The sequence below is a fragment of the Ornithorhynchus anatinus genome, chromosome 3 (genome assembly GCF_004115215.2).
Source record: "Ornithorhynchus anatinus isolate Pmale09 chromosome 3, mOrnAna1.pri.v4, whole genome shotgun sequence".
Classification (NCBI taxonomy): Eukaryota; Metazoa; Chordata; class Mammalia; order Monotremata; family Ornithorhynchidae; genus Ornithorhynchus; species Ornithorhynchus anatinus.
Genome location: NC_041730.1, coordinates 13,020,312 through 13,029,727, shown reverse-complemented (window position 1 = coordinate 13,029,727; position 9,416 = coordinate 13,020,312).

Below are 9,416 nucleotides of genomic sequence, written 5' to 3'. Positions count from 1 at the left end.
TGGGACAGGGACTGTGTCCAACCTATCTTCTATCTACCCCAGCGTTTAGAACTGTGCCTGGCACATAATAAGCACTCAACAAATATCATAAAATAAATCAGTCGTATTTATTGAGCGCTTACTGCGTGCAGGACACTGTAACTCTTCTTTGATTGAAAACAGTGGGAAGCTGCAGGAGGCTGGGGTGAGGCCAGCTCATATTTGAAGCTTTCCCCTTATGAAGGGCCCCCGTGATGAAGTCATTTTTATTTTTATTCTTTTTAATGGAGCTGCTTCTCTCCTTTGGTCTCCTTCAACGTCCTGTGCTGCTGAGTCGTAGGTGGCCGCCGAGCCTTGATCTGATGACACGGTAATCCCGGGATACTGTAAGCTCACTGTGGGTATAACAGACAATAATTTGTCTGTTATTTTAAATGTGTCTGCTTATTTTTATACTGTTCTCTGCCAAGCGCTTAATACAGTGCTTTGCATGCAGTAAGCGCTCAATAAATACGGTGGAATGAATAAATGAATGGTAAAGAGGAAATCAGCTGTTTGAGGAGAGCCCATGGAGTTTCAATCTCTTGATCTCTGACCGGATTGAAGGATGCATTCTTTATCCTGGTCTAATTCTTTTTCTAATTCTGGTCTACCTCTGTTTGACGCAAGTCTCCCTTAGCATCTCAGCAATGACAGCCCTGAACCAAGTCCACGAAACCTATTAGTGACAAATTGAACTCCTGAAGCATAAATGCAGTCATAAACAATTTTAGAAATCACCCTCTTATTGCAAAAGAAATGAGAAAAAGACCCCCCTCTGCCTGTTTGAGTTGTGAGCGTTGTAATATCCCCACTAAGCACAGTTGCTTCAATTGCACTTCTTTTCATAAAGACATTTTCTTGCTTTTCAGTCAGAACAAGCGGCATCTTCAAGATTCGAAAGAATCACTCTCGCCACAGCAGTTGGGGAAATTCAGAGGGATCCGGATTGTGGACTGTTGTCATGGAAACTCAGGACGGCAAAGGGCATCAGCTGCACTTCCTCCTCGTGGGCAGAAGCGCTGATGGAGCTTAACGTGAAAATCAATCCTTTAAGAGCAATATTCGGACCGCCATCCGAGACAGCACCTCTGAACACCCTTTGATTTCTCAAATCAGCTCGGAAAGATGAAAATGGAGCCCCACGAAAGCCTAAATTCAGAGGGCAGAGCAGTTTCAAACAAGCGTTTGGTCTTAACGAAAGAAGCCAGGACCACCTTCAAACTCCACTAGACAAGCAAGGTTTCCCGAAACCCTTACGTGACTCACCAAGATCAGGGTTTTACCCCGAGGTTCCCTACACCCATCTGGGCTCATCGATTCAAAGATGTGAAACTGGGGAAAGGCATATGGAGCCCTTGATTAAAGAAAAAAAGGTCTTACTGGGGTAGGCAAACTAAGCAGCCACAAATAATTGAAAGACTGTTCCAGAAAGTACGACGTTAAAAGTTAGGTAATAGTTTGTGCTGCCTCCGTAAGAAGCAAACCTTTTCACTAATGAGAAGCAACGAGGTTTAGTGGAAAGAGCATGGGCCTGGAAATCAGAGGACCTGGGTCCTAATTCCAGCCCTGCTATTCGTCTGCTGTGTGACCTTAGGCAAGTCACTTCACTTCTCTGTGCCTCGGGTATCTTCTCTGTAAAACTGAGTAAGACTGCGAGCCGCATGTGGGACCTGGATTATGTCCATCCTGATTATTTTCTATCTACCTCAGCGCTTACTATAGTTTCTGGCAAATAGTAAGCACCTAACAAACAACTATAAAAAATTGTTATGCTCATCAGTAGAATTTATTAAGCTCCTCCTTGTCTGATACTTTCCCACTAGACTAATAATAACTATAAATGTGGTATCTGTTAAGTGCTTACTATGTGCCAGACATTATAATAAGCACTAGGGTATATGCAAGCTAATCAGCTTGGACACAGTCTCAGTCCCACATGGGGCTTGTGGTCTTAATCCTCATTTTACAGATGAAGTAACTGAGACACAAAGAAGTCAACTGACTGGCCCAAAGTCACCCAGCAGACAAGTGGTAGAACGAGGATTAGAACCCAGGTCCTTCTGACTCCCAGGCCCATACTCTATCCTCTGGGCCACACCGCTTCTCAACAGCTAAAAATGACAGTTTGGCTGAACAAGTAACTTCAGAGGCCGAGAAATGAACTCTTAGTATAAAGTTGCCCTAAGGAGGACTATGGATTTGGCTGTCATGGCAAAATACAAACCCATCGCAATGCTCCTTTAGAACTAACCACACATGAGTAAAGTGCTTAGTACAGTGCTCTGCACAGAGTAAGCGATCAGTAAATAAGATTGAATAAAATGAATGAAGATAAAGAAACAACTTGGCCTAGTAGATAGACCACGGGCCTGGGAATCTTAAGGACCTCTAATAATAATAATAATAATGATAAAGTTGGTATTTGTTAAGCGCTTACTATGTGCCAAGCACTGTTCTAAGCGCTGGGGTAGATACAGGGTAAGCAGGTTGTCCCACGTGAGGCTCACAGTCTTAATCCCCATTTTACAGATGAGGGAAATGAGGCACAGAGAAGTTAAGTGACTTGCCCACAGTCACACAGCTGACAAATGGCAGAGCCGGGATACCAGACTCGAAGCTTGTTATGGGTAGGGAATGTGTCTGTTAATTGCTCTATTGTACTCTCCCAAGTGCTTAGTACAGTGCTTTGCACACAGTAAGCCACTTAATAAATACAAGTGAATGAATGAATGAATGAATGAATGAATGACCGGGGTTCTCATCCCAGCTCCACCACTTTGTTCATTCATTCATTCAATCTTATTTATTGAGTGCTTACTGTGTGCCAAGCACTGAACTCAGTGCTTGGGAGAGCACAAGACTACACATTCCCTCCCCACAACGAGCTAACAGCCTAGAGATGAGCTCACAAGCTGTGACCTTGGGCAAGTCATTTCACTTCTCTGCGCCAGTTACCTCATCTATAGAACGGGGATTAAGACTGTGAGCCCCATGTGAGACAGGGACTGTGTCCTATCTGGTTACCTTCTATCTACCCCCTAGTACAGTGCCTGACACTTAGTGAGTGCTTAACAAATACCATTTTTAAAAAAGTACTTTCTGTGTTTGATCTGCCAGTGTTTGTGCTGTTTTATCCCTTGTGAAGAGCCCACATCACTGAATGAGGGACTCTGTTCCACAATTGGGTGATGAGGATGCATAACTCTCTGTAAACCCTCTGCATTTTAAAACACTGGAAGCTAGGGCTGGTGATGGATAGAGAAACATCTTTAGCACGAAGGGGCCCAGAACAGTGTGGGACAGACCTACCCGAGAAAATGGCCTTTTCCAAAAATACACTGAATTTTTGAAATGAATGTACACAGTTGGGTTTCATTGCTTTGGCTATTTCTGATGGCTCCTCTGATTTTGTTTTTGTTTTTGTTTTTCACCCTTTTATTTGGCCAGGGTGAAAAATATAATAATGAAGTGCTTCACTGTTACAGACAGGCCAGTTGCTGGATGCCCTCCTGAAATTCAGGAAGGGGAAAAAGCCTGAATAGAAATAGTGAAAACAGACTGTTCATTGTTTTGGGGTTGCCCAGTCCAAGAGAGGAACTTCATTCTTCCTTGATGGTCATTGAGCCTTTCTATTGACTTTGGGGAAGAATGCCCATAGAAAGGTGTTACTTTTTTCTAGTGCAGTTCTGGAACCAGATCCTTGTCAACTATGAACCTGGATGTTTACCCCTTAAGCACTTTGATACTCTACCAGGGTACCTATTTGGATAATCTGATCTGGTGCTAACCTTCTCACTGTGCCTCGTTCTCACCTGTTCCGCTGTGGATCCCTGGCCCTGTGGATCCTACCTCTGACCTGGATTGCCCTTCCTCCTCACATCCACCAAACTAGCTCTCTTCCCCTCTTCAAAGCCCTACTGAAAGCTCACCTCCTCAGGAAGGCCTTCCCAGACTGAACCCCCCATTTCCTCAGCTCTCCCTCCCCTCCTCAACGCCCCAACTCGCTCCCTTTGCTCTATCCCCCCTCTCCCTGCCCCATAGGACTTGTGTATATATGTACATATTTACTTATATTGATGCCTGTTTACTTGTTTTGATGTGTATCTATCTATAATTCTATTTATTTATATTGATGCCCATTGACTTGTTTTGATGTCTGCCTCCCTCCCTTCTAGACTGTAAGCCCTGTGTGGGCAGGGATTGTCTCTCTATATTGTTGAATTGTGCTTTCCAAGCACTTAGTCCAGTGCTCTGCACACAGTAAGCGCTCAATAAATACAAACGAATGAATTGAATGAATGAATCTTATACTCTACTATTTCCCCTATCCCTAATCTAATCTAATGTCTATCTCTCCCTGTAGGCTGTAAACTTCTTGTGGGCCAGAAACGTGACTACCATCTCTGTTACATTGTACTTTACATTGTACTTTGCGATGTACTCTGTTACGCTGTAGAGAAGCGGCGTGGCTCAGTGGAAAGAACACGGCCTTAGGAGTCAGAGGTTGTGGGTTCTAATCCCGGCTCCGCCACCTGTCAGCTGTGTGACTTTGGGCAAGTTACCTGACTTCTCGGTGCCTCAGTTACCTCATCTGTAAAATGGGGATTAAGACTGTGAGCCCCACGTGGGACATCCTGATTCCCCTGTGTCTACCCCAGCGCTTAGAACAGTGCTCGGCACATAGTAAACACTTAAGAAATACCAACATTATTATTATTACTTTCCCAAGCTTTTAGAACAGTGCTCTGCAAACAGTAAGTGCTCAGCAAATACAATTAATTGATTAATTGATATGACCTTTACCACAGGCTGACAGAACCATCGATAAATATTGAAATATGATCCTTCAACCAGTTATGAAGCCGCCTAATTCTAATAATGATGATATTTGTTAAGTGCTTACTATGTGCCGAGCACTGTTCTAAATTCTGGGGCAGATGCAAGGTAATGAGGTTGTCCCACATGGGGCTCACAGCCTTAATCCCCATTTTACAGACGAGGTAATGAGGAAGAGAAAAGTGAAGTGACTTGCCCAAAGTCACACAGCTGATAAGTGGCGGAGCTGGGATTAGAACCCACGACCTCGGACTCCCAAGCCTGGGCTCTTTCCACTGAGCCAAGCTGCTTCTCTGTGGGGAGAAATATTTTTTTCCTTTCCTTTTTTTCTGAGGTATTTTTTTAAGCACTACTAGCCATTGTACTAAGTTTGGGAGTACTTACAAGATAACCAGACTGGACACAGTCCATGCATATCCCACATGGGGCTCACACTCTTAATCCTCATTTTACAGATGAGTAATAATAATGTTAGTATTTGATAAGCGCTTACTATGTGCAAAGCACTGTTCTAAGCGCTGCTCAAAGTTTTAATTCCCATTTTACAGATGAGGGACCTGACTGATTTGCAGATCAGTGCAAACCATCGCTCCTGCAAAAACAACCCAATTGGCTGCCTGTTGGTGGTAAAACTCACGGTGGAATTCCCTGCCTCGTCCCTTGTCTGCTGTGTGACCTTGAGCAAGTCACTTGACTTAGGAAGCAGCATGCTCAGTGGAAAGAGCCCAGGGGTGGGAGTGAGAGGTCATGTGTTCGAATTCCACTCCGCCACTTGTCAGCTGTGTGACTTCAGGCAAGTCACTTAATTTCTCGGTGCCTCAGTTACCTCATCTGTGAGCCTCATGTGGGACAACCTAATTGCCCTGTATCTACCCCAGCGCTTAGAATACTGCTCAGCACATAGTAAGCACTTAACAAATACCAACATTATCATTACTATTATTATTATTACTCTCTGTACCTCAGTTAGAGAAGCAGCGTGGCTCAGCGGAAAGAGCCTGGGCTTGGGAGTCAGAGGTCATGGGTTCTAATCCTGACTCCGCCGCTTGCCAGCTGTGAGACTTTGGGCAAGTCACTTCACTTCTCTGTGCCTCAGTTCCCTCATCTGTAAAATGGGGATTAAGACTGTGAGCCTCATGTGGGACAACCTGATTATCCTGCATCTACCCCACTGCTTAGAACAGTGCTCTGCACATAGTAAGCACTTAACAAATACCAACATTATTCTATTATTTTATATTATTAACCCCAGACCGTCTACAAATTCCGTTCATCTATTTTCCTACCAACCGCTCCATTAAAAGAGCCATTATGTCCATCCGTTATTTGTCCTTTCCTACCCTCTGGGCAGGGATTTTCAAATTTTCAAAACATTTAAAAAAATACTATCCCCTAGTTCATTCATTCAACAGTGCTTGGCATAGAGTAAGCGCTTAACAAATACCATCATTATTATTATTATTATTCAATTATATTTATTGAGTGCTTACTATGTGCAGAACACTGTACTAAGCGCTTGGAAAGTACAAGTGGTGAAGGGTGCTCCCTTCCCCTCCCCTCAGCACTGTGCTCGTCCGCTCATTTGTATATATTTTTATTACCCTATTTATTTTGTTAATGAGATGTACATCGCCTTGATTCTATTTATTGCTATTGTTTTTGTCTGCCTGTCTTCCCCCGATTAGACTGTAAGCCCGTCAAAGGGCAGGGATGGTCTCTATCTGTTGCTAATTTGTACATTCCAAGCGATTAGTACAGTGCTCTGCACATAGTAAGCGCTCAATAAATGCGAATGAATGAATGAATGAATGAGATGCTCTGAAACAACAACACAGGTGAGGGAAAAGTGAATTGGCTTACATTTTTTAAGGTGTCCGTTAAGCATTTACTATGTGCCAGGCACTATTCTAAGCGCTGTCTTAGATACATGCTTAATTAGGTTAGACACAGTCCCTGTCCCACATAGGACTCACAGTTTTAATCCCCATTTTACAGGTGAGGTAACTGAGTCCAGGGAAGTGAAGTGACTTGCCCAAGGTCACACAGCAGCAGACAAATGGCCGGGGCGGGATTAGAACCCAGGTCCTCCTGACTCCCAGCCCCCTTGGGCAAATCTCTTCTTGCAGAGGGGCTCAGTGGAAAGAGCACGGGTTTAGGAATCAGAGGTGGTGAGTTCCAATGCCGACATCCACCACTTGTCAGCTGTGTGACTTTGGGCAAGTTAACTTCTAGGTACCTCATCTGTAAAATGGGGATTAAGACTGTGAACCCAGTGTGGGAACAACCTCATTGACTTGTATCTACCCCAGGGCTTAGAACAGTGCTTGGTATATGGTAAGCATTTAACAAATACCATCATTATTATTATTACTCTCTGGGTCTCAATTCCCTCATCTGTAAATTGGGGATTAAGAGTGTGAGCCCCATGAGGGATAACCTGATTACCTTGTATCTCCCTCATTGCTTAGAACAGTGATTGGCATATAGTAAGCGCTTAACAAATACCGTCATTATTTTGGGAAGCAGCGAGGCTCAGTGGAAAGAGCACGGGCTTGGGAGTCAGAGGTCATGGGTTCGATTCCCGGCTCTGCCACTTGTCAGCTGTGTGACTGAAGTCACTTAGCTTCTCTGTGCCTCAGTTACCTCATCTGTAAAATGGGGATTAACTGTGAGCCTCACGTGGGACAACCTGATGACCCTGTATCTACCCCAGAGCTTAGAACAGTGCTCTGCACATAGTAAGCGCTTAACAAATACCAATATCATTATTATTATTATGATTCTCTGGGCCTCAGTTCCTTCATCTGTAAAATGGGGATTAAGAGTGTGAGCCTCATTGGGGGACAGGGGACTGAGTTCAACCTGACTCGTTTGTATCTACCTTAGCGGTTAGAAGAGTGGTTGGCACCCAATAAGGGTTTAGCACATAGCCCAACTGTTACTCCCAAGCCAAGTAACACAGGCTTGGGAGTCAGAGGATGTGGGTTCTAATCCCGACTCCGTCCCTTGTTTGCTGTGTGGTCTTGGGCAAGTCAATTAATTTCACTGGGCCTCAGTTCCGTCACAGAGAAGCAGCAGGGCTTAGTGGAAAAAGCCCGGGCTTGGGAGTCAGAGGTCGTGGGTTCGAATCCCGCTCCCCCACTTGCCTGCTGTGTGACCTTGGGCAAGTCACTTCACTTCTCTGGGCCTCAGTTCCCTCATCTGTAAAAATGGGGATTAAAAACTGTGAGCCGCACGTGGGACAATCTACCCTGTATCTCCCGCAGCGCTTAGAACAGCGCTCAGCACATAGTAAGCACTTAAGAAATACCACGTAAAAAATGGGGGTTGAGACTGTGAGCCCCAAGTGGCACAGGAACCACATCCCAACCCGATTTGCTGGTATTTACCTCAGCGCTCTGTGCAGTGCCTGGCACATAGTTAAGCGCTTAACCAATACCATCATTCTTATTATCTGGATTCAAAGTGTGAGCCCCACGTGGGACAGAAGAGTGCTTGGCACATAGTAAAGGCTTAAGAAGTAGAGAAGCAGCGTGGCTCAGTGGAAAAAGCCCGGGTTTAGGAGTCAGAGGTCATGGGTTCAAATCCCGGCTCAGCCTCTTAACAGCTGTGTGACCTTGGGCAAGCCACTTAATAATACTGGTGTTTGTTAAGCGCTTACTATGTGCAGAGCACTGTTCTAAGCGCTGGGGGAGATACAGGGTCATCAGGTTGTCCCACGGGAGGCTCACAGTTAATCCCCATTTTACAGATGAGGTAACCGAGGCACAGAGAAGTGAAGTGATTTGCCCAGTCACACAGCTGACAAGTGGCAGAGTCAGAATTCGAACCCATGGCCTCTGACTCCCAAGCCCGGGCTCTTTCCACTGAGCAACACTGCTCCTCTGGGCCTCAGTTCCCTCATCTGAAAAATGGGGATGCAGACTGTGAGCCCCTCGTGGGACAACCTGATCACCTTGGATCTTCTCCAGCGCTTAGTACAGTGCTCGGCACATAGTAAGCGCTTAACAAATGCCATCATTATTATTATTGAGAGTCACTTAACCTCTCTGTGCCTCCGTTCCCTCAACTGTAAAATGGGATGAAGACTGTGAGCCTCACGTGGGACAACCTGTATAATAATAATAATGTTGGTATTTGTTAAGCGCTTACTCTGTGCAGAGCACTGTTCTAAGCGCTGGGGGAGATCCAGGGTCATCAGGTTGTCCCACGTGGGGCTCACAGTCTATCCCCATTTTACAGATGAGGGAACTGAGGCCCAGTGAAGTGACTCGCCCACAGTCACCCGGCGGACAAGTGGCAGAGCCGGGAGTCGAACCCCTGACCTCTGACTCCCAAACCCGGGCTCTTTCCACTGGGCCACGCTGCTTCTGTATCTACCCTCAGCGCTTAGAACAGTGCTCTGTACATAGCAAGCGCTTAACAAATCCCAACATTATTATTACTGGGGTTACGGTAGGCCTGTGGGGGGCGGAGTGTCGGCGGCCCCCTAGGGGCGGGCGCTTGTTTCCTGGGGGAGCGGTGAGGGGGGCGGACGGAAGGACGGGCGGAAGGAGGGG